Source organism: Equus quagga, chromosome 21, assembly GCF_021613505.1.
Source record: "Equus quagga isolate Etosha38 chromosome 21, UCLA_HA_Equagga_1.0, whole genome shotgun sequence".
Lineage (NCBI taxonomy): Eukaryota > Metazoa > Chordata > Mammalia > Perissodactyla > Equidae > Equus > Equus quagga.
Window position 1 is genome coordinate 20,533,734 of NC_060287.1, and position 25,400 is coordinate 20,559,133.

Consider the following 25,400-nt stretch of genomic DNA (forward strand, 5'->3'; position numbering starts at 1 on the left):
AAAAGAAAAACAAGCAATTCAACAAAAACTGTTGCAGACTGACAACCCACTTTGAATAATAAATAGAATAACAGGGCATAAATAAAACAATAAATAGAATAACAGGGCATAAATAAAAAAATAATAGAAGATTTTAACAATGCTGTAAATCAACTATACCTAGCAAACATCTATAGAACACTTCATCCAATGACATCAGAAATGCATTCTTCTAAAATATGCCTGGAATATTCTCCAGGAAGAATGCATGTTATGCCATAAAATAAGCCTCAATAAATTAAATTTCATCTAAATGAAATATTTTTGCTTCAAAAAGCACAATCAAGAATATAAAAAGATATGCAGATAATCGGAGAAAACATTTACAAATTGCCGGATATGGACTTGTATCCAGAATATATAAAGAACTATTAAAACTCAAAAATTGAAAGTAAAAAAATGCAATTTATAAATGAGCAAAAGATTTTGATAGATATTTATCAAAAGCAAAAAGATTGGGAGCCTCAGAGGTATCTCTAGACATTTCTCTCTGACCTTTAAATATATGCCTCTATACCTCAGAGCCAGCAATGGCATATCAAATTTTTCTCTCAACTGGAAAATATGTAACTTCCTTATCTGTAACATTTCTCTTCCTCTTTTTCCATATCTCTTCACCCCAGCCAAGAAAAATTCTCTATTTTTAAAGGCTCATGTCATTATATTGGACTCCTTCCTGTATAATCGGAGATAATTTCTCTATTGTAAACACATAACCTTAATTACATTTGCAAAGCTCCCTTTGCCAAGTAACATAACATATTTATAGATTCCAGGGTTAGGATATAGACATCTTTGGTAGGGCTTGTTACTTACTGCATGGTCTCAGCCACCACCACCACTGTGGGCTCCAGGAGGTTAACCAAGGAGCTCATCTTCCACCCCATCCTTCACCCTGCTTTGCAGAATCAGGCAGCAGTACTCTGATTCCTCCACTTGGTAGTTTGGGTGGGGGCTTAGCAGGAAGTTTATCTTTCATCCCCTACCCATGGATCATTCTGGTTATTCTACTGAGATAGTGTTGCTAAGTCTGAGAGAGAAGCTGGTATCCCATCTGCTGTCTGGGGGAAACAGGTGGTACTCCAGCTTCTCAGCCAGGGGGTTTCTGTGGGGTCTAGTGGCAAGCTGAGCACCACCCCCCGACAGTACCAGCTGCAAAGAAACTTAACAAGGCAGTGTGAGGTTGAGCTAGTGACCACTCTGAATTACACATCCTCTGCCATCACCACCTAGTGTCAAGGAGACTGAATAAGGCAATCAGTGTCCAAGATAATTAGCATTCTACTTTCCACACACATCTGGGGTCAATGAGGTCCAGTGAATAGCTGAACCTCAACACCCACAGGGTAGCAATGATACTGAATGAGGCAGTGTGAGTCAGGACTACTGGGTACTTAAGTGGCCCCTGCTCCAATAAGCCACAGTCCAGTGGGGATATGAGCTTCCACCACCCATCTTCTATGAAGGAGACAGAATAAGGTGGTTCAAGGTAGCACTAGTTGGCATTTTGCTTCCTCCTCACCCAGTGTCAGCAGGAACCATGAGTAACCAAGTTATACCACCACCATGCAGAAATGAATGGGGTTGTATCAGCCATCTGATTCCCCTTTCCTTCACCCCACTTTTTCCAGGATGGTGTTGGTGGGGACAATGGTAAGTTGAACATAATCACCCAAGAAGTCATGAATTAGATGTTGGAATTATCTGTCAAATATTTTAAAGCAGCTATTGCAAAAAAAGTTTCAATAAGCAATTAAGAATTCTCTTGAAATAAATGAGAAAAAGAGAAAATCTCAGCAGAGAAATAGATGTTATAAAAAAGCATCAAATAGAAATTGTAAAACTTAAAATTGTACTAAAAACAGACTTTCTGGATGGAGTTTATAGTAGAGTGGAGATGTCATAGGATAAAAATAGTTAACTCGAGTCTAGTTCAATAGAATTTACTCAGTCTAAACAAGAGGGGAAAAAAATAGCAGTCTCAGGGTCCTCTGGGACAAAAACAAAAGAGCTAATATTTGTATCATGGGAGACGTAGAAGGAGAGGAAAGAGTGGAATTGAAAGAATATTTAAAAACATAATGGCAGAAAACTTTCCAAATTTGGTGAAAGGTATAAAACCTACAGGTTCAAGAAATTGAGCAAGAGAGAAGATTCAAAGAAACTCACACCAAAATACAGCATAATTAAAATTCTGAAAGTTAAGACAAAGAAAAAAACCTTGAAAGAAGCTAGAGATAGATGACACTTTAAAGGGAACACCTATTTTGAATGACAATGACTTTCTCATCTAAAACCATGGAAGCCAGAAGAAAATGGCACATTTTTCAAGTGTTAGAAGAAAACAACTATCAGCTGCAAATTCTACACCTGGCTAAAATATCTTTCAGGAATCAAAGGGCAGTAAAGACTTTCTCAGACAAAGGAAAACTAAGAGAATGTGTTGTTACTAAATATAACCTTAAAGAACAGCTGAAGGAAGTTCTCAAAACAGAAAGATGATATGGAAAAATGTTTGAAACTTCAGAAAGGAATTAAAGGGACTTCTTGTCTGGACAAGTTGGTGTAGACTAGTTTCTTCCTCCTCTTCGCCACTAAGTAAACCATAAACCTTTAGAATAATGTAGAAAACAAGGGAAGAGCTTGGACAGGTGGGAAGAAGCAGAACTGGTGTAAGACAACATGAGTAGGGGAAAAACAAAATAGCAGGGCATCTTAAGCCCTATTCCCCCAACATAGAAGGTGTGTGAGAACTGGCATTTTGCATCTCCAAGTTAGCAACAGAAGACAGTCAGGTAGACTTATTTCCCACCAGATCAAACAGAATTGTCTCTGACAATATTAAGCAAACCTGGCATCACTGGCAAGGGGGATCAATCATAAACTCTGCTTACAAAGGCTAACAGAGAAACAGTCATCCTTCCCTTCCAGGTCTGAAACCCCACTCTCTGCCCTGAGACACTGGAGTGGCTGGGAGAGGCTGCATGTGATGGGGATCCTAACCTAATAAACACCTAGCCCAGGAAGCACTCCCCATCCAACACAAACAGGTGAGGATACCACCACACAAGCACCATCCAGGAAAGCCTCTTCATTTCCGAGTCTTGAGACTGCACTCTCCCAAGAAAGACATATGGTGCTCTGGCCTTAGCCAGATCTAGCATCAGATCAGATCAGACCTAGCATATGACCAGATCAGTCTTAGTAGCATTGAGTAAACCAAATAGACCAAAATAACACTTCAAAGGCCATGACAACAAAACTGGCATTGGAACCACCTCCCACAAAAATAGGCCAGGATGTGTCTGCTAATCTACACAGGATGACCATCTCCTAAAATACAAGATTTTGATAGAAACCAGAATCTCCTAACGTGACAAAGTACAGGATACAGTTAACATCGCCCATCATTCTAAGAACCAAGAATATCACACGAGTAAGAAAAGATAATATTTCAGCAAAGAAATAAAGTTACAAAAGAGAAGAGGAAGAAGAAGAAGAAAATCAGAATGGGTAAAAATAGGGGTAATATATACTAGATTCTCTCATGAATTTCTCAAATCATGTTTTGAGATTTAAACAAAACATTTAACACCACCTGGTATTGTGACAATGGATGTAGATGAAATACTTAAGATAATTATATTTACTAATTGGGAGAGAAAACATATGTAATAAAGTAAGGTGTCTACACTTTACGTGTGGTAAAATTTCAATGTACTGAGATAAGTTATGTATGTATGTTGTAATGGTTAAAGCAACCACTAGAAAATTTTGCAAAGCAGTATACTAAAACAAAAACAGAAACAGCAACAAAAATCTTAAATAAATCAAGGTGGAATCCAGAACATAAGTTCAAGTTCTTCACAGGAAGGTGAAAAATCCAAAGGAAACAAAGGAACCAGAAGTGGACCAAACTGAAAGCAAATAGTAAAATGACAGGCTTAAGTCCCAGGATATCAATGAGCACTTAAATGCAATGGTTTAAATACGTTAGTTAAAAGACAGAGATTGACTAAGTGGAAAAATAATGTTCCAAGTACATGTTATCAACAAGAAAATAAATTCAAACACAACAATATAGAATGGCTGACAGTAAAAGGATAGAAAATGATATACCATGGCAACATTAATTTTAAAAAGAAGCACTAATGGCCACATACAGTAAATGTCAGATGGAGTAGATTGTAGAATAAAGAAAATTACTAGAGACAGAGAGGCACATTGTACAATGATAAAATGAAAACTCCATCAGGAAGACATAAAAAACCCTAAGTGTAAACACCACAGAACAGAGTTATAAAACACACTAAGCAAAAACTAATAGAGCTGAAAGAAGAAATAGACAAATCCACAATTAGAGTTGAGGACATCAACACTCCTCTCTCAGCAGGTGATGGAACTACTAAACAGAAAATCAGCAAGGATGTAGAATTGAACTATACAGTCAACAGAATCTAATTGATGTTTATAAAACACTCCACCCAACAATAGTAGAATTCCCATTTTTTAAAGCATCCATGGAACATTAAGATAGACCATGTCCTGGGCTGTAAAACAAACCTTAACAGATTTAGAAGAGTTGAAATCACGTAGAGTTTATATTTTCTGCTGATAATGGAATCAAACTAGATATAACAAAAGCAGAAGGAAAATCTGTGAGTGCCTGGAAATTAACAACAGGCTTCTAAATAATCCAGGAATCAAGGAGGAAATTTCCATGATAATTGTAAATACATAGAATTGAAGGAAGATGGAAGTAAACAGTAAAATATGTTGGAGGCACCTAAAGTAGTACCAAGAGGGAAATTTATAGCACTGAAGGCTCACACTAGAAAAGGAGAAAGATCTTAAATCAATAATTTTCTACCTCAAGAAACTAGAATAAGGAAAGCAAAATAAACCCAAAGTGAGTAGGAGAAAGAAATAATCAACTTTGGAGTAGAAATCAATGAAATTGAAAACAGGAAAACAACAGAGAAAATCAATGAAAGACAATAAATGTGGTAAAAATATATTTGTTGATAACCATTGATCCCATCCCCACCAATAACGACCCATTCTCCTTAAAACTGAAAGCCCTTAACTTGTAATGTTCAAATAAAGGTGTTGTCCACATTTGGGTGGAGGAATATGGGAAACTGAGGTACAATCCGCCATAGGCAAAATAACGGAAGCAGGAGAAAGGAGCTGTTGGTGAGTCAAGGTCTAAGTAGGGCTCTGAGTATTTTTATTATCCACACTTACCACAAGAGTTCAATGAATAACAAAGAGAAAAATTCGTAATGCGTTGATCTGCAGTGGTTTACTGCCTATGCCTCAGGCTATCACGCACATATTTTTGTTCACATTATAATTTTACGGGATTATTGAATGGCAAATATGGTGGCACTTGGGAAGGAAATAAACCAAATGCACTAGTTAGCAACAGGATTCTTCAATTTAGGATGTAGGATGTAGACTTACAATTAATTGCAAAGCAATTAAGATCATTGTCCTCTTTACTTGGTTTAGTCTCATAATTTTCCAATGTTTTATTTTAAGCCATTTCTTAATTTAGTGCTGTAAGTGAACATTTTGGTTCAGCAGTTAGAGAGGAATTATTTATGGCATTTATTAGCAATACAGAGCAAATACATTTTATTAGATGCATGCTGTTGGTGATTGGATAAAATAGAAACTGCAAACTATGTAATCTTCTATACCTAATGCATTGTTTTCTCAATTTGTGTTTCATTTTCAAAATTATAATGCTAAAAGAGAGTGGCCATACATAATTAACAATGTATGGGATATTAATGTATGTTGGTAATAGGGATAACAGCTTTTACAGAGTGGGATGATTACTTTTATAACCCAATTAAAATTTAAGCGTTAGTGTTCCCACATTACTTAGATTGGATTTTCTTTAATCCAGAACCTTCACGTATTTTGCTTCAGAGTTTATGCATGTGAAGCATACATTTGGAAAATAGAGGCATAATACTAGTTATATAATTTCTATGTAACCAGATGAAATTTAGCATTGTGCTTTCCGTTTATTTTAACCCTATAAAAATGTAGTATTTCCATGATCATTATTTGTTTCTTAATAGGAAAAATAATATTTGCATCACTGAGGGCCATGTCTATGTGAGAAGGTAAGAACAGTTTCATTCAGCCAAATGAATGAACAAAACCGTGTCAAAATTAATTCTATTTATTTAGCATGATTTTGCAACTTGGCGGGGAACTGGGAAACTATGCCATGTGTTATGGGTCACGAATATCAAAGCAACTGAGCTGGTCTTTCTGGATGTGGATTGACCTTTAAATATTCAGTCTCGTTTCTTTAAAAATTTAATTTTAATATTAATTTTAAATATTACATTATTTTGGCTCATTTTGGAAATTAAGTTAACTACATTCTTCTATAAAGAATAGGGATTTACAATTCAAGCAAAATATGGATATAATGCTTACTTGGAAATACACTGTCAAATATTTGATAGATATTTATAAAGAATAAGGGGTCCCAGAGTCTAGGGTTTATGTAGTTGTATCACTATGCACTACATGACTAATAATTATAGTTATAAAATTATATGGATGTAAAGCATCCACCTATACACACATGAATATATACACCAAACCTACACAGTTGGGAAAGAAAAAAAGGTAATATTTAATTCAGTTTGAAGTGGGTAGTCTCCAAAGTAGAGAAAAAATCAATTTGACTCTGACACTTTTACGAGGCTATCTTTGAAATGTCTTTAAGTACAGTAACATGATAAAAATGAGATCTTAATTGTCTAAGGTGTATTGCACAAACAGCTGCAATCCTTTATTCCTTCCTCTCTCATTGCCGCTTGCAGGGCTGCTTTAAGCTCCTCCTATCAGGAATTTAATCTATTTCACTATTCCTTTAATATAAGTTGACATTGTGACTTGCTTTGATTGCTGGAATGCAGCATTCTTCCAATCTGGCTTGAAACTGCACCACTACATAAACACATCCGTTGGGCTGAGCTATGTGGAGAGCTAACGTGCCCCAGATGACCTTCAGACGTGGAGTATTTTAGCTGACGGCTAGCTGATATCAGCCACATGTAGGAGTTCTGTTGAGATCTGAGGAACCAGCCGGCTGTGTTCAACCTTAATTGCTGATTGGCATCATCATAAACTAAAAGTATGGTTTTTGTTTTAAGCTACGAAATTTGAAATGAATTATTATTACACTGCAATAGCTAACTGATAAAGTTCTCAACAAGGAATTTTGAAAGTTTACATTTTAACAGTTTACTTTAAATATTACCTTAATATAACATATGTTTTCTAAAATTTCACCTAAAACATGAAACAGACACAATATTGGGGAAAAACTGCTAAAATACAAATTCTTAATAAACTACATCCAATTTTATTTTAGGAAAGGCAAACTTTTTAGACTGAAAACATTCAAAATAATTTGAATTCATTCTTCAGATATGGAAACGTTCTAGATTAATACTCTATCTTTTCTCATAATTTCTCTTTAATATATTTAATATTCAGAATGATATCTTCAATTATATTTTTAAGATTTTGTTTTAATTTTTTTTTCTTTTTCCTGTTTTTGTTTTGTTTTGTTTTGTTTTGGGGAAGGTTAGCCCTGAGCTAACATCCATTGTCAGTTCTCCTCCTTTTTTGCTGCTGAAGACTGGTCCTAAGCTAACATCCGTGCCCATCTTCCTCTACTTTATATGTGGGATGTCTGCCCTAGCATGGCTTGGCAAGCAGTACATATATCCACACCTCGGGATCCGAACCGGCAAACCCTGGGCCGGCGAAGCAGAACGTGCTAAATTAACTGCTGTGCCACAGGGCTGGCCCCAAGCTTTTTATTTATTTATTTTCAGAAACCATATTTTAATTATCAGGTATTTTTTGTTGTTGTGCTTCTGTTTTCCTTCTGTACATGCAAAGCTTTCTTGACTCTCCGTGCTAACTTTATTACTTTCTCCCTCTGTTTGTATTTTCTTTAAGAACAACTTTTCTTTGTGTCTTTTTAAAATCTTCTTCATACATGCTACTAGATTTCCTCATCTATCAGCTGATGACTATCCGTTAAAAATTAATTAATTACTGATATGAGACTTCACAATTATAATAAATTAATTCATTATAAAAAGTTATGTATATAAGTTAAATTAGATCTAATCATAGAAACAAATAATCAACGTTGGTAGGTCCTAATCAGAAATCCACACTCGTGTGTTTATTTAGTTGTAGAATTCAATCTCTGTAGGTGAGAGTTCACAATTTAGAAGTGGCTATAAAATGATCAACATATCTTCATCTAAATCTTCACCGTAGGATGTATTAATTAGCATTGTAATAAGAACTATTTTGTTTTTGAAATGCTCATTAGGTTTTAGTTCTCATATCAAAAAACTCAGAGCTTTCTTCAAATTTTCCTGTTTGGAATTATTTATTTCATCAAGGGGACGCTTTTGCCTATGGGCAATTTTGTAGGTACACTGTCAAAATCAAGAAGCTAAGAATGTACATTTTCATTTGTGCTAGGCTTACTCTTAAAAATAGTGCTATAAATCACAGGATAAGCTTTTCTGTGACACAGCTAATTAGCTTTGCAGAGAAGATCCATTGGTGGCAGAAGATGAAATAACAATTCATTTAACAGACTTGTTTTTATCATGCTAAAAATTCACCTGGAGATATGTATTACTTATTCATAAGCATTAGAATGCTCAATACAAACTGTCTCCTCAGCAAATACATATGATTGCACCCCAAACACCAAAATGTATGCTTTTTATCATCACGGTTGTTATGTTCTGATTTAGGTTCAACTTCCTCTAGAGGCTATTAAAGAATGCATACATTTTTGCTGACATTCTATCACAGCAATAAAAGGAGATGGGGCTCTATACTCAAAAGGCCACTAAAATCAGTCAGCATGTTTACTGCAGAAAACAACTGCTTGCCAAACACTTGTGAAAAAATTCAGTAAAATATGACCAGATTTATGGTTAAGTGTGCTGTCACACAAAGCTCTCAATTTGCAGCATATTTTAGAATATTGTAAATATATGTCTATGAAAGACAGCATCAATTAATACTATTATTCTTATGATATGCTTACCTTAGTGCATGATAAGTTATCCATGGGGGGTAAGGAAACACTGAATTTATTTTAAAATTTTGCTTCTCAAATCACACAAAAGTCCAAATCTATAATCAGTTTTCTGGATTACATTCTTCCTGTTTGTATTAACCCATATTTTCATTAGTAAGAATCATTATACCTGTCAATGTTAGTGCAGATTCCCATATGATTGTTTTTATAAGTTTCAGTAAACAATTGGCAATGCTTCTAATCCTATATAATTGAATCCATCCACAATAGGAAAAAAACTGATTCAAAACCTATATTCATGGGGCTGGCCCAGTGGTGTGGCGGTTGAGTTAGCACACTCCACTTTGTTGGCCTGACGTTCACGGGTTTGGATCCTGGGTGTGTATCTACACACTGCTCAGCAAGCCATTCTGTGGCGGTGTCCCACTATGAAATAGAGGAAGATTGGCACAGACGTTAGCTCAGTGACGATCTTCCTCAAGCAAAAGAGGAAGATGGGCAACAGATGTTAGCTCAGGGCCAATCTTCCTCACCAAAAAGAAGACAAAAACTCAAAACTTATATTCATAAAAAAATAATATATTGTGACAGAACTGAAATACTTATGTAGCAAGTGCATTGTGTAATTTTAGAGTAGTGATAATTATAAAATAAAACCGTGTTTTTACCACAATTTATCATAATTTCTACAAGTATTTATGGAATATTAGAAAATAAAAGGCAACCTAAATATGAAAATTAATAATTTAATTATTAATAAACATATTTATACATTTTATTCCTTAAAACAAACATAAAACTAGTACTGTACAACATGATAGAATGGTTATCTTTATCTTCACTATTTCCTTACTGGAAGTCTGAATAGTCCAGCCGAATGTGTATATTTTTATGAATGCCTGCTATGACAAAGCACCGATCCAGATTAAATGTAGCTTACTTCCCAAGTATTTCACTTGGAGTAGATATGATGTTAAAAGACATGAGTTAAAAAAATGTACAAAATCTAAAGTGTTTTGTTGTTGATTTGTTCAAAAATACTGAACTGTAGTAGACCTGAATGCTAAAAAAATATTTTGTAAATAGGGCAGAAAATGTTGATTACCAATATATTCTTCCAGCAATGCAGAATTGGGGTAAGATGAAGAGTAAAGATGAAATGATATTGATTTGTAACAAGGACAAGGATGGACCTCTCAAGAGTCTGTGTCTTCTCCAAACCTTCCTGACCACAGTTCGTAAGCAGTCCTGCCAGCCCAGAGGCCCAAAGGCAGACACTCCCATCATAATGGAAATAAAACATACCAAACATGTGCTTTTCATCATAATACCAGAACTGATGTGATACAGTAAAAACAGTTCATAGAGGGAAGTCTGCAGCAATAATTTGGTACATTAAGAAAACAGAAAGATCTCAAATAATCAACCTAGCTTTACACATGAATGAACTAGGAAAAGAAGAACAAACTAAGTCCGAAGTTACAGAGGGAAGGAAATTACAAAGGTTAGAGCAGACATAAATGAAATAGAGACTGGAAAAACAATAGAAAAAATCAGTAAAAGGCACAGTTGGTTTTGTTAAAGATAAACAAAATTGACAAATCTTTAGCTAGACAAACCAAGAGAAAAAGAGGACTCAAAAAAACAAAATTATGAATGAAAGAGGAGCTATTACAACTGATATCACAGAAATATAAAGGATCATAAAGAACTAGAATGAACAACTATATACCAACAAATTGGATAACCTAAAAAAACAGATAAATTCCTCAAAACATGCAATCTCTTAAGACTGAAGCATGAAGAAATTTAAAATCTGAAAGGACCAATAAGGACTAAGGAGAGTGAACCAGTAGTCAAAACCTCCCAATAAAGTAAAGCCTAGGCCCACATGGTTTCATGAGTGTGTTCTATCAAACACTTAAAAAAAGAATTAACAAGGAACTTTCTAAAATTATTCCAAAAATCTGAAGAGGAGAAAACACTCCCCAATTCATTTTATGAGGCCAGCATTACCCTGATATCAAAGTCAAGTGAGGACACAAGAAGAAAAGAAAACTACAGGCTAATATTCCTGATGAACATAGATGCAAAAATTCTCAATAAAAGACTAGCAAACTACATTCAAAACCGTATTCAAAGGATCGTACAGCAGGATCAAATGGGATTTATCTCAGGGATGCAAGGATGGTTCAACACATGCATATCAATAAATGTGATAAACCACATTGATAGAATAAGGGATAAATATCATATAATCATCCCAATACACGCATAGGAAGCATCTGACAGAATTCAACATTCTTTTATGATGAAAACTCTCAATGAATTTGGTGTAGAAGGAACATACCTCAACATAATAAAGGCCATATATGCCAAACCCACAGCTGTGAGCACACTCAGTAGTGAAAAGTTGAAATCTTTTCCTCTAAGATCATGAAGAAGATAAGGGTGATTACTCTCATCACTCCTATTCAACATAGTACCGGAAGTCCTAGTCGGAGAAATTAAGCAAGAAAAATAAATCAAGGGCATCCAAATGGGAGAAACAGAAATAAAACTGTTCTGTTTACAGATAATATTAAAAAGTGATCTATAGAAAACCCTAAATACTACACCAGAAAACTCTAATAACTAATAAGCAAATTCAGTAAATATGAGGATACAAAATCAATATACAAAAATCAGTTGCATCTCTATACACTAACAACAAGTTACCTTATAAAGAAATAAAGGAAACAATCCCATTTACAATAGCATCAAAAATAATAAAGCACTTAGGAATAAGTTTAACCAAGGAGGTGAAAGATCTCTACACTGAAAACTATAGGACATTGGTAAAAGAAATTGAAGAAGACACAAATAAATGGAAATATATCTTATGTCCTTGGATTGGAAGAATCAATATTGTTAAAATGTCCATACCACCCAAAGCCATCTATACATTCAATGCAATACCAATCAAGAATTCAGTGGCATTTTTCACAGAAATAGAAAAAAACAATTCTAAACTTCGAATGGAACAACAAAAGACACTGAAAAGCAAAAGCAATCTTGAGAAAGAAGAACAGAGCTGGAGGTCTCACTCTTCCTGATTTCAAACTATATTACAGAGCTATACAAATCAAAACAGTATAGTACTGTCATAAAAACGTGTACATAGACCAATGGAACAGACTTCAGAGCCCAGAAATTAACTCCCACATATACAATCAACTAACATTGGACAAGAGTGTCAAGAATACTCAGGGGAGAATGGATAGTCTGTTCAATAAATGATGGGAAAACTGAGTATTTAAATACAAAGGGTTGAAATTGGACCCTTATCTTATGCCACTCATAAAACTCACTTGACGTGGATTAAAGACTCAAGTGTAAGACCTGAAACCTTAAGACTCCAAAAGAAAACATACAAAAATGCTCCCTGACCTTGGTCTTGGCAATAATTTTTTTAAATATGACTCTGAAAGCACAAACAACAAAAGCAAAAACTACCAAGTGAGACCACATCAAACTAAAACGCTTCTGCACAGCAGAAACCTATCAACAAAATGAAAAGGCAACCTGTGGAATTGGAGAAAATATTTGTAAACCATACATCTGACGATAGGTTAATATCCAAAATACATGAAGAACTCCTACAGCTTATTAGCCAAAAAAAAAAAAAAATCTGACTAAAAACCGGTCAGAGGACTTGAATAGTAATTTTTCACGGAAGGTATATAAATGCTCAATAGATACATGAAAAGATGTTCAACATAAGTAATTGTCAGGGAAATGCAAATTAAGATGATAATGATATATTACCTCACACCTGTTAGAATGGCTGTTATCATCAAAAAATCAAGAGATAAGTGTTGGAGAGGATGTGGAAAAAAAGGGAATTCTTGTGCACTACTTGGAATGTTGCGCTGTGAATGTTTGTGTACATTGTTTGTGAGAGTTGGTACAGCCATTATTGAAAACAGTATGGAGGATTCTCAAAAGTTAAAAATAGACCACCCGTATGATCCAACAATCCCACTTCTGGATATATATCTGAAAAAGATGAATTCAGTATTTTGAAGTGATATCTTCACCCCCATGTTCATTGTAGCATTATTCATAATAGCCAAGGCATGAAAACAACCTAAATGTCTGTTGAAGGATGAATAGATATAGAAACTGTTATATATAATAGAATATTATCCAACCATAAAAATAGTAAATGTTGTCAGTTGTGACAACATGGATGAATCTTGACGGCATTATGCTAAGTGAAATAATTCTGGCACAGAAAGACAATACTTTATGATTCCACTTATAGGTGGAATCTAAGGCTGTAGAAGTAAAGATAGATTGTGGTTTCCAGGGGATAGGCGTTGGAGGAAATGGGAAGGCGTTGGTCAGAGGTCAAAATTTGCAGTTATAAGATGAATAAGTTCTGGGCGTCTAGCGTACAGCATAGTAACTATAGTTAACAATACCGTATTGTCTACTTGAAGGCTGCTGAAAGAGTAGTTCTTAAATGTTTTCACATCACTCACAGACACACACCAAAGGTAACTATGTGAGGTGACGGATGTGTTAACTAATCTTATTTTGGTAATCATTTCACTGTATATAGATTATAAGCAATCTATCTATATCTATATCTAAAATCATCTCATACATTTTAAACCTATGCAGTGTTATATATCAATTATATCTCAATGAAGCTGGAGGGGGAAAGGGTCTATGTCTTCTTACTCAAATCACTACTTTGTCGGATTAGACACACCCCGTTAAACCCTAACATAATCTAATTTGAACATATTGATAATTAATTTTTCCTAACCTCATGCAGACATACTCTCAAACGTCCAAAAAAAATCCAAGAATGCCCTTGGATATTCCTGTAGGGAAAAGATGAAGGGGGAGAAAGAGTCACATGGGAAATGATAATTCTCTCCTTTACTTATCCGGAAATGAGGCAGCTGCTTTAATAGCACATTTATTCCATCCCTAATTCCTTAATATTGATAGAAAATTTCTTGTACATCCTTCTTTCAGCATTTTAGGAGTATCTACTCTAGAGTATGTAGTGGGCATTTTTTATCTGTTTCAATAGTTATTGAAAATGATGTTTCATTTATTCTGTATGGTTTTCATGGCTTAGGTATTTTTAAATATTAGGATGTTTTCATAAATCTAACGTCCTCTTCTATATGTCTGTTTTTCCATTTCTTATTACTCCTTCCATTTTTACTGGGTTTCATTTGCTATTTCCTAATTTTTTGAGAAGAATTTTAGATCCATTATTTTCAGCCTTTCTTCTTTTCTAACATACCATTTTAAGGTTGTAAATATTCTCAATGCATGATTTTAGATGTGTCATACAGGTTTTACATTTAGTATTTAATTTTCATTCAGCTCAAAATATTTTCTGCTTTTTTAATTTTCACTTCTTTATTATATTTAACCATAAGTTAAACCCACACGTGTGTTTATATAATTCAAATTTTATTGCACTGTGCTTGGGGAACATACTCTAGAATTTTCTTTTTTTAAGACAAATCTCATTTTATGAAGTATAAATTATATACAAAAAAGTTCACAGATCAAATGAGCACAAAAAGTTTTCTAGTATCTCAAAAGTCTCCTTCATATTGGCTCCCCCAACTCAATGTTCTCCAATCATGCTTACTTTTCCTGCTTTAGAAGGTAAGTGATTGAGAATATGTAATTGTACTCTTTTTGTATCTGGTTTCCAATGCTAAAATTTCTAATTGTTAGTTTTATCAAAGTTGTTCATAGTTTGTTAGCATTGCTATATCATATTCCCTTTTATGAACACAGTACACTTAATCGGTATTTATTTTGTTTTCTGCTATTGGCAATTACTAATAATCCTGCTTTAATATTCTTAAACATGTTTATGATACTCCTAGGTATACATTTCTGTTGGGTATATATCATGAGTAAAAACACTGAATCATAGGATATCTAAATGTTCAACTTGACCAAACAAAGCCAAATAATTTTCAAAATTTTGTCAATTTTTACACACCAAATAATAATGTATAAATTATCAATGTTTCAGTTTCTGTGCATCCTTGCCTAAACATGACATATTCATTTATTCTTTTTATTACGACAAATTCTATGAGTCTGCTATGATGTCTCAGTGTAGTTTAAATTTGCATTTTCCTGGTAGCCAATAATTTGCATGCTTTTTCATCAGTTTTATTATAGAATAGTATCTTTTGTGAAGAATCTATTCAAATCTTTTGCCCATTTTTCTATTGGCTTATCTAAATGATCTTAATGATTTATAGGAACTATTTACATGAGCCCTATGTAATGCAAATATTTTAATCTATACTAAGGATGGCCTTTTCACTGTAACTATGTTGTATTTTAATGAACAGAAATTCATAATTTTGATATAGTCCAATTTACAAGTCTTTATTTTCTTTTTAGTGCTTTCTGTGTTAATCTTCAAATTTTTTAGCTTGTTTTATTTTTTGAAGATATTAGCCTTTAAATATTCTGGTTATTTATATTATGTTTTATATTAAATTCTCAAGTACACTTTTATTTGAATTTTCTTTGTATGATGGAAGATAGGGGTCCACATTTTTCCATGTGAATATCCAACTAACCCAGAACCAATTATTGAAAAAATAATTCCCACTGCAGTACAGTAGCACTTCGTTACAAATCATGTAATTATAAATCAGTGGGTCTTTCTCTAAACTCATTATTCTATTTTATTGATATATTTGTCTACACTTGCATCAACAATACGATAACTCACTTTCAATAGCTTTAACATGGACTTGGTACATGGTATAAGAACTCTATCATTGTTCTTGCATATTGTATTCATGCTTCTTGGATCTTACCTTCCCGTGTGAAACTTCGAAACAACTTGTCAATTTTCACACACACACACACACACACACTTACACACATACTTCTGAGATTTCTATTAAAATTACACTGGATTTATAGATCCGTTTATCAAAAATTGTCATATTTAAAATGCCAAACTTCCCACTTCATGTACAAGTTGTGTGTTTCAGTTTATACAGGTTTCCTTTAAATTATCTCAGAATGTTTTATATCGTTAGCATAGAAGTCTTGCACATCTCTCATTAGATTTATTCTTGGATGTTTGGTGTTTTGATGGTTTTGTAAATGTTTCAGTGAGTTTTACAATCTATTTCCATGCCTCCAGTATGTAGAGACTAATAATTTTTTAATTGGATTTTTATCCAAAGAAACTACTAAATGCACTTATTAACTCATTTTATCTGTAGGTGCTTTTGAGTTTTTTGATTTATACATCCTTATGTGCTGATTACCACAATATTATTTTTCTCATTTCCAAATCTTACTACTTTCCTTTGTCGTATTGCACTGACCAGAAACATGGACAGAAGTTGTTGAATAGAGGGAATGTTTTACTTCTAAACTTACTCTGCTTCTAATTTCAGGAGAAAAATGCCATTTTTGAACATTTAGGATGGATTTTCTTAATTTATTAAAAATTAGTTTAGGAAAGTTATTAACTTTTCTAACCATTGAGATCATCATATTTGTGTAGTGATATGCATTTATTTTCTTTGAATATTAAACCAGTCTTAAATTTCTAGTGTAAATCTAGTGTGACTGTGATGTATGATGCATTTATATGTAAGTAAATTTGATAGACTTTTATTTAGAATATGTTTTTTCCTATATTCCTTTTTTTTTTTTTTTTGAGGATTGCTGAGCTAACACTTGTGCCGATCTTCCTCTATTTTATATGGGATGCCACCACAGCTTGGCTTGATGAGTTGGAACCAGGTCTGTGTGGAGATCTGAACCTGCAAACCCCAGGCCACCAAAGCAAAGTATGTGAACTTAACCACTATACCACCAGGCTGGTCCCCGGTTTTTCCCTCTATTCTTGAGTGATGCTGACCTATAATATTGTTTTATGTAATATCTTCATCAGAATTTTATATCAAGCTTATCCTGGGGGGGGATAGGACATGTTGGGAAGTGGTTTTATGTCAGATTCTCTAGCACTGGAGCCAAAATATTTTTGGAGGAAATTCTCTCAGAATAACTCCATAGGAACTAATTTCAGCAAGGATGTGATCTCAACTGAGACTAACTTTAGACTGACACCACAGGGAGGCTGTGGAAGACAAACTGCAGCACACAGGAAAACATTCTAGCAATTCCATGGAAAACAGGGCAGCTGCAAATTTCATTTGCCAACAATGACTGAAATTGAGAAAAGGCTATGCCAATTGGTAAAGGGAACCCTGGTGGGTGATCGCACCCCACACAGTCTGCTCCTGGGACCACACCGATTCAATGGAGTCTCCCATTTATTTCACTTTATCTAGGCTCAGCCTCGCCAAGATTCCGTTTAACTATAATTTCTGGAAAAATTAAAGGAGGAGGGTTAATGTGACAACCCTTAGGTTCTGTTGTTGAAGTTGGATCTGAGACCATAACTGATAATCATAGTCTCCATTTTCCACTATCCACTGCGGTGTCACCTTCCATTTAGTAACATTTCTGCTGATCTAAAGAGGCCTGTCTTCTTGACTCAGAACTTCAAATTTGATATCCTACTTATCATATTCTCATCAGGCTTTATTTGTTGTACTTGCTTATTTATAGGTAATACTGGGCATGGAAAAACCAAGAATTTCCCTAATGAACATCAGTACATTCCTCCCTGTCTCCATTACTTAAAAGCTGACCCACCTACAAGTAGTGATTAGGGTAATTATCCTTGTTAATATACTAATTCCTATCCCTGCTGGTCTAGTGGCAGAGATCACCCAAAGTGGTCAGGTAGCAGATGAAGATTTAAGCTTCCGGAGTGTAATCCCTGATCTTGCTATTCATTGTTTTGAATATATTTAACTATACTAATCAGATTTGTTTTAAGTTCTGTGTCAATGACTTAGTTATCAGGATCACTTGGGGATCAGATTCATATGTAAGTTTTCTCTTGGCTTTTAGTCTTTCAAGTTTTGTCACATGTTAATACTGGAGATATTTTATTGCATATTACACTCTGTACATGAGAGTTTTAAACAGCTCTAGGTAGTTTTGTTTTCCTTCAGGGGAGAATTAACTTACTCCTTGCCAGAAGTTAGTGTAAAGGCATATTACTGTGTCTCAATAAACAACCTAGATTTTTCGAGCCTGTGTTGTAAGGCTTATCTTTATCTGGTTCACATTTTATTTTAGGGCATAGCTCTTTAGAAGTCTCAGCTGAATGCATGGGGTGTTTATTGCTGTTCTTTCTCCTCACCCAGACTGCAGTCCAATTTTGTCTCTCCTACAGCATAAGACTACAGAAAGGTCTTAGCTTTTTAGTCACTTAGCAATTTTGTTCTGATTGATTTCTTGGCCTCCTGCCCTTATGCTTTTTAGGATTTACCAAAAACCTACAGTATTAAAGCACTCCGAATTCTGGGATCATTTCTCTGGGTCATTTTTCTCCAAGATTTCTCCTCCTCACATCCTGGATGCCTTATTACTTCTGAAAACAAATTTTTGCCTCCTCCGTAAAAATATCTCATACTCAAACTTTCTGCTTTCTGCTAGGCCTTTATGACTTATCCTAAGATTTAGGGAAAAAATCCCCAACATCTAAAGCAATATGATTCTGACCCCCTGCAATTTGTTTCTTTTCTTTCCACAATCTTGTTGCTTTAAGTTTCAGCTACGTGATGCTCTCTGATAGTGAGTACCAGATGTCTGGGGCACTTCTTTTATGGATGTGCTTTTCTCATTCATGCTACTCGATGGTAACCCGTTACGAAATACTACTTCATATGATTTCAACCCAATGAAATCTCTCAGGACTCTTTTTATGGGCCAACATAGGATTTTTTTGGTAAGTACGTATTTGAAAAAAAGACTGTATTCTACAATTACTACATACGGGTTTTCACACAATTAAATCCTGGATCTTACCCACATATTAATTATATGGAATTAGACTTCATTTCTTTAATATCATTTTAGCCCTGCATATTACTGTAGGGCATATAACTTGTGTCACTGGAGGTTTCACTTAAACAGAAAATCCTAGCTTACTATAATCTTAAACATTATTTTTTTTCAGAAACAGGAAGTAATCACTAAGTCAAATCTTTGTAGTAGATAGCTATTATGGGTAGAGTTGTGTCACTCAAAAGATGTTGAAGTTCTAACCCTCAGTACCTGTGGGTGTGACCATATTTGGAAACAGTCTTTGTAAATGATCAAGTTAAGATGAGGTCATTAGGGTGGACCCTAATCCAAAGTGACTGGTGTCCTTACAAGAAAAAGAAATGTAAACACAGAGATAGACACAGATAGACGGAAGATGATACAAAGACACAGGGAGAATATTATTAGGATAGAGGCATAGAATAGATTCTCCCTCGCAGCCCTCAGAAGGAACCAACCCTGGCAATATCTGGATTTCAGTCTTCTGGACTGCAGACTATGAGATAAATTTCTGTTGCATAATCCACCCAGTTTTTGGTGCTTCGTTAAGCCCCGGGAGACTAATACAATATATCATCCTCCTGGAAGCTGCAATCTCTAAACCTGGAACTCAGGAAGACTATATGTCCAAATCTTCTTGAACCCTTTCATTCCAGGATTCAAAGAGAAGTCATTAATTGGTCTTTGCATAGACTCTCAGGACAATTTTTCAGTTTGAGATTAAATACTGCAGTTTCAAATACATTCTTTAAAAAATGTAAATACATATAAAAAGTATTAATAAATTATCGTTAACGATTTTTAAAAGTTAACGGGATTTGAAGCAGCTGATATAGGTAGAAATAATAAATCAGAGTAAATATACCAATATATTTAGTTATAGTTAAGAATAAGTGAGGTAGGCCAGCCTTCCCTGCTCCTTACCCTCTGCACTCACAAAACAAGATATTCTGTGCTGAAGCTGTTTCAATGTAGATGGTTAATATTCTCCTATAAAGGTGGGAATAACAACTCAGTGACATTAAATAAATTTCAACGTAGATTTTGTAGAGATCTTAAACTCAAATGCAGTACCAGATGGCTCCAAATAATACAATAATCTCTTCTCAGTTTTCCATGAAAGTCAGGTTGACCACACTATTTTGCAAGCCATCATATTATCAATTTCTTCTGTATTAAATTATGCTCCCAGTTATGCATATGTAGTTTCTATGGTCCTTGACCTTAGGAGTTGAACTATAACTGCTATAAATACATAACGTGAAACAAATGCCTTTCATTATCCAATTATATTTGAATATATAATGAGTATTTCAAGTACCAGAGATTATAACAACTAATTGAATCTATCTCCCCATTAGGAGAAGCGATTATAACCATCCATTATGTTTGAATATTTGAGCAGTTCTAGATGATCAAGAACACTGAGCCAGAGGAAAAAAGATTTAGGCAAAGGAAACAGCATTGTTATGCCCCAGAATTTGTAGAAAGATTAGGATTTAAGAGGAATTTATGGCAGACAAGAATGGCAGATCTAGTAGTAAGGTGGAGAATCATGTATTGTGAAGCTGAAGGAATTGCAGGGGCAATAACACATAGATCCATGTAGGCCATGCATAGGACTGACCATTACGAGAGACACATGATGGCTCTACATTATAGATAAAAAGGATAAGTCACAATTACTTAACTAAAGCACATTACTGGATCATTATAAGGTCTTCAATTTTCAATTATTAAGAAGAACTAATCTTTAAAATCTTGTTCAATTTGTTGGAAGTTGAGGCAGTGAAATTGATATTCCGCAGAAATAATATCCTAATTTCTTATTAAATTATGTCCCCAATTTGCATGAGTAGTTTATGAGACCCTTGATATTAAAAACACTCTTGCATATGCATGTCTATAATTATGTATATGTATTTTAGAAGGCGGATTTCCATATTTAATGACACATTTCTCTTTAGAAAATTGTTTCAATTTTCACTCCCATCAAAATTATTTGAGCAACCTTGTTTCTAAAATCTCTTTTACAATTTGTTTTTAAAGTGTATCTGGATCATGAAATTTTTTTTATCTCGTGTCTCCATTGCCATTCCACCGTCATATTGGGTGATTTTTGCTTGTTTAAACTTTTTTTAAAGAGTTTAAATTTTTAGTGTAGTTTTAGGTTCACAGTAAAATTGAGAGGAAAATATAGAGATTTCCCATATACTCTCAGCCCCCGTGCATGCATAACCTCCCTCATTATCAACATCCCCTGCCACAAGTGGTTCATTTGTTATAACTGATGAACTAACATTGACACATCATAATCACCCAAAGTTCACTTTAGAACTCGCTCTTGGCTTTGTCCATTCTATGGGTTTGGACAAACGTATAATGGCATGTACTCATCATTATGGTTTCATACGGAGTATTTTCAGTAACCAAAAATCCTCTGTGTTCTGCTTATTCATCCCTCCCTGTCTTCCAGGGCAGCTACTGATCTTTTTACTGTCTCCATAGCTTTGCTCTTCTCAGAATATCATAGAGTTGGAATCATACATTAGGCAGCATTTCCAGATTGGCTACTTTCACTTAGTAATATGCATTTCAGGTTTCTCCATGCCTTTTCATGGCTTGATAGCACATTTTAGTGCTAAATAATTTTCTGTTGTCTGGATGTACCACAACTTATTTATCTGTTCACTTACTGAGGGAAATCTCGGTTGCTTCCAAGTTTGGGTGATAATAAATAAAGGTGCTGCAAATATCCATGCGAAAATTTTTGCGTAGACATAAGTTCTCAACTCCTTTGAATAAATACCAAGGAATGAAATTGCTGGATCACTTGGTAAGAACATGTTTAGTTTTGAAAGAAACAACAAAACTGTTTTCAAAAGTGGCTGAACCATTTTGCGTTGCTACAGTGATGAAGGAGCGTGTCTGTTGTTCCACATCCTTACCAGCATTTGGTGTTGTCAGAGTTCTGGATTTTGGTCATTCTAAGAGGGGTGTAGTGGTATCTTGCTGTTTTAATTTGCATTTCCCTGACGATACGTGATGAGGAGCATTGTTTCATATGCTTATTTGCCATCTGTATATCTTTTTTGGTGAGGTGTTTGTTAAAGTCTTTGACTTATTTCTTAATCAGGTCGTTTGTTTTCTTGTTTGGGTTCTTTTTTTCTGTACTTTTTGTTAGAACTCTTACTGTAGAAAATACATTACTACTTCATCATATGCATAACAAAATATTCCTTTTTTAATAATTTTTAATTGTTTGCTAATAGCACTTTAAAATTTCTTTAGATGATCTCTTGACCATTCTCTCTATGATTTCAAATATTAATATTATGTTTAGGCAGCCATTCTTCAGCCAGACCTAATATAATCTACTTTATTTTATTCTAATACTATTATAGATTTATTTCTTATATGCAAATATCTGATCTAGCTATACGTTTTATGATAATTTGTGAAGAACTGCATAGTTTAATTGTATTCCAAATGGTTATTCAATTGCTGCAATGCTGATTACTTGAAAATATATATCTATTCATTTATTTTAAATGTTATCTCTATCAGATACATAAATAAATATAAAAATTATAATTACAATTATATGTAAAATTTATATATAACTATAAATATATTTTATTTTGTGTGTGTGTGTAGCTACACTTCAAGTGGTCTGTCCATCCTTTTTGCCATCAATTGCATAAAATTTATTTTACTGTTCGTCTGCAGTATATTTTTTCATCTGTGGTATGGACTGAATGTTTGTGTCTACCCAAAATTCATATGTTGAAGCTTAATCCTCATTGTGGTGATATTTGGAGATAAGCCCTTTGGGATGTAATAAGGGCATGAGAGTGGAACCCTCAAGAATGAGATAAGTGTCCTTATAAGAAGAGAAAGGGACTAGATCTCTCTCTCTCTCTGCCATGTTGAGGATACAACAAGAAGGTGGTGTCTCCAGACAGCAGATTTCCAGTGCCTTGATCTCGCACTTCCCAGCCTCAAGAATCGTGAGAAATGAATGCTTGTCGTTTAAGCCACCCGGTCTACAGTATTCTTGTTATGGGATCCCTAACTGATTAAGACAATCTGGTAGAATTGCTTTTCTTTAAAATGTTATGAGTGTGTAATGCTTAATTTTATGTCAACTTGACTGGGCCATGAGGTGCCCAGATATTTGTTCAAACATTATTCCGAATGTATCTGTAAGGGCTCTTCTGCTTAAGATTAACATTTGAACTAGGAGACTTTGTAAAGTGGATTTCCCTCCCCAAGGAGGATAGGCCTCATCCAATCAGTTTAAGATCTGAATACAACAAAAAGACTGAGCGAGAGAGAATTTCTTCCGCCTGATTGCCTGCAAGTTGGGACATAAGTCTTTTTCTGCCTTCATATTCGAACTGCAGCTTCAGCTTTTCCTGGGTATTCAGCCCACATGCTTTCACACTGGAACTACGCTGTCGGCTCTCCTGGGTCTCCAGCTTTCCAACTGCATCTTGGGACTTGACAGCCTTCATAATTGCGTGAGCTAATTTCTTATAGTAAATCTCTTTCTATGTACGTATATATTAAAAAAATATGGTTGATTCTATTTTTCTGGAAATCTACATATCCACTTACAAGTACCAATGTACCTGATTCTTTAAGATTTAATAAATTATTTTTCCACATGATTTTATTTATTTTATAACTTTCTTAGAAGTATTTTTATATCAAATTTTGTATTTATTTCTGGTCATTATTAGATTGAGGGATCAGTTTAATAATTGGATCTGCTTAATTAATGTGGTGTTGAAGACATTCCATTATGATTCTGTTTTTGGTTTCATGTTCTATTTTGGTGTGTATAATCTCTAATTAAAGTAAATTATTTAATGATTTCTTTGTAGTTTTTGTTCAATGTTCGTCCACATATTTTGAGACTTGTGGATTAGGCCCATAAAATAATTACAGTTTGTTGGTGAATTTAAATTTTTTATCATGATAAACTGCCTTTCTTATGTCTATACATATCTTTGCCCTAAATCTCTAAAACTAATATAGCTATTTTTTATTGCCGATGTTTATTCAGGGGCCGGCCCTGTGGCACAGCAATTAAGTGTGCACGTTCTGCTTCTTGGCGGCCTGGGGTTCACCGCTTGGGATCACGGGTATGGACATGGCACAGCTTGGCACGCCATGCTGTGGTAGGTGTCCCACATATAAAGTAGAGGAAGATGGGCATGGGTGTTAGCTCAGGGCCAGTCTTCCTCAACAAAAAGAGGAGGATTGGCAGCAGTTAGCTCAGGGCTGATCTTCCTCAAAAACAATTAAAAAAAATATTCAGTATTCTTTTCTCCATCCTTTGGTTTGTGTCCAAATATTTTTAATTATTCCACAGAGTTGAATTTATTCACAATTCTGTATGATGATATTTTGTCAATTGAGATTAAAATTATATGCAAATGGAGTTCTAAAGTATTATGTTGTCTTTCTTTTTGTACTGTTTTCTTTCCTTTCTTTACTTTTTCCTTTCTTGCCTTCACTTGAACTTAGCTTTCTTCTTGTCAATTTATTTTTTAATTCATTTGTCTGGAGTTTTACTTACTATGCTTATTTATTTAATAGTTAGACTCAATATTTTAACATGAAAATTTAACAGATTCTAAACTAAACTAATACCATCACTCTTTTCCTAAATAGCACAGGAATCTTCAACCACGTTTATCTCTTCACCTCTTTCCAATGTCATGTTCCAATACATTAGGTCTATTATTTCTTCCGTATAAATTTATTGGTACTATTTTTCACTTAACGTTTGTTAAGCAAGATACTTGTTTGCCATTTCTTCCTTTCTAAAAGTTCTCGCTTCCTTTGTCTCTGTTTTTGATATAGAATTTGATTAAGTATAGAATTTTGTGATGTCAGTTATCTTCTTTAAGTATTGTGATGACGTTTCATTGTCTTTTGATAGCTCTTGTGTTTATTGTAAAGTCATCTGTCACTGCGTTTGTTTGTCCTTTTTAGGTCATGTCTTCCTACTTTGGATGATTTTAGATCTTCTCCTGTCTTTTGGCTTACTACAATTTTACTATAAATCATCCGGATTTGTTTTCATTTTATTTTATTACTTAAAATTGATAGGGCATCTGAATCTGTGATTTTATTTTCTATACATAGGACTGGAGTGAGAGAAATAGCCATTATTTCTCTGAATGTTGCCTGTCTCTACTCTTCATGATTTCTTTTGAGAATTCTGCATAGATGTATATTAGACCTTCTTGCTCTGTTC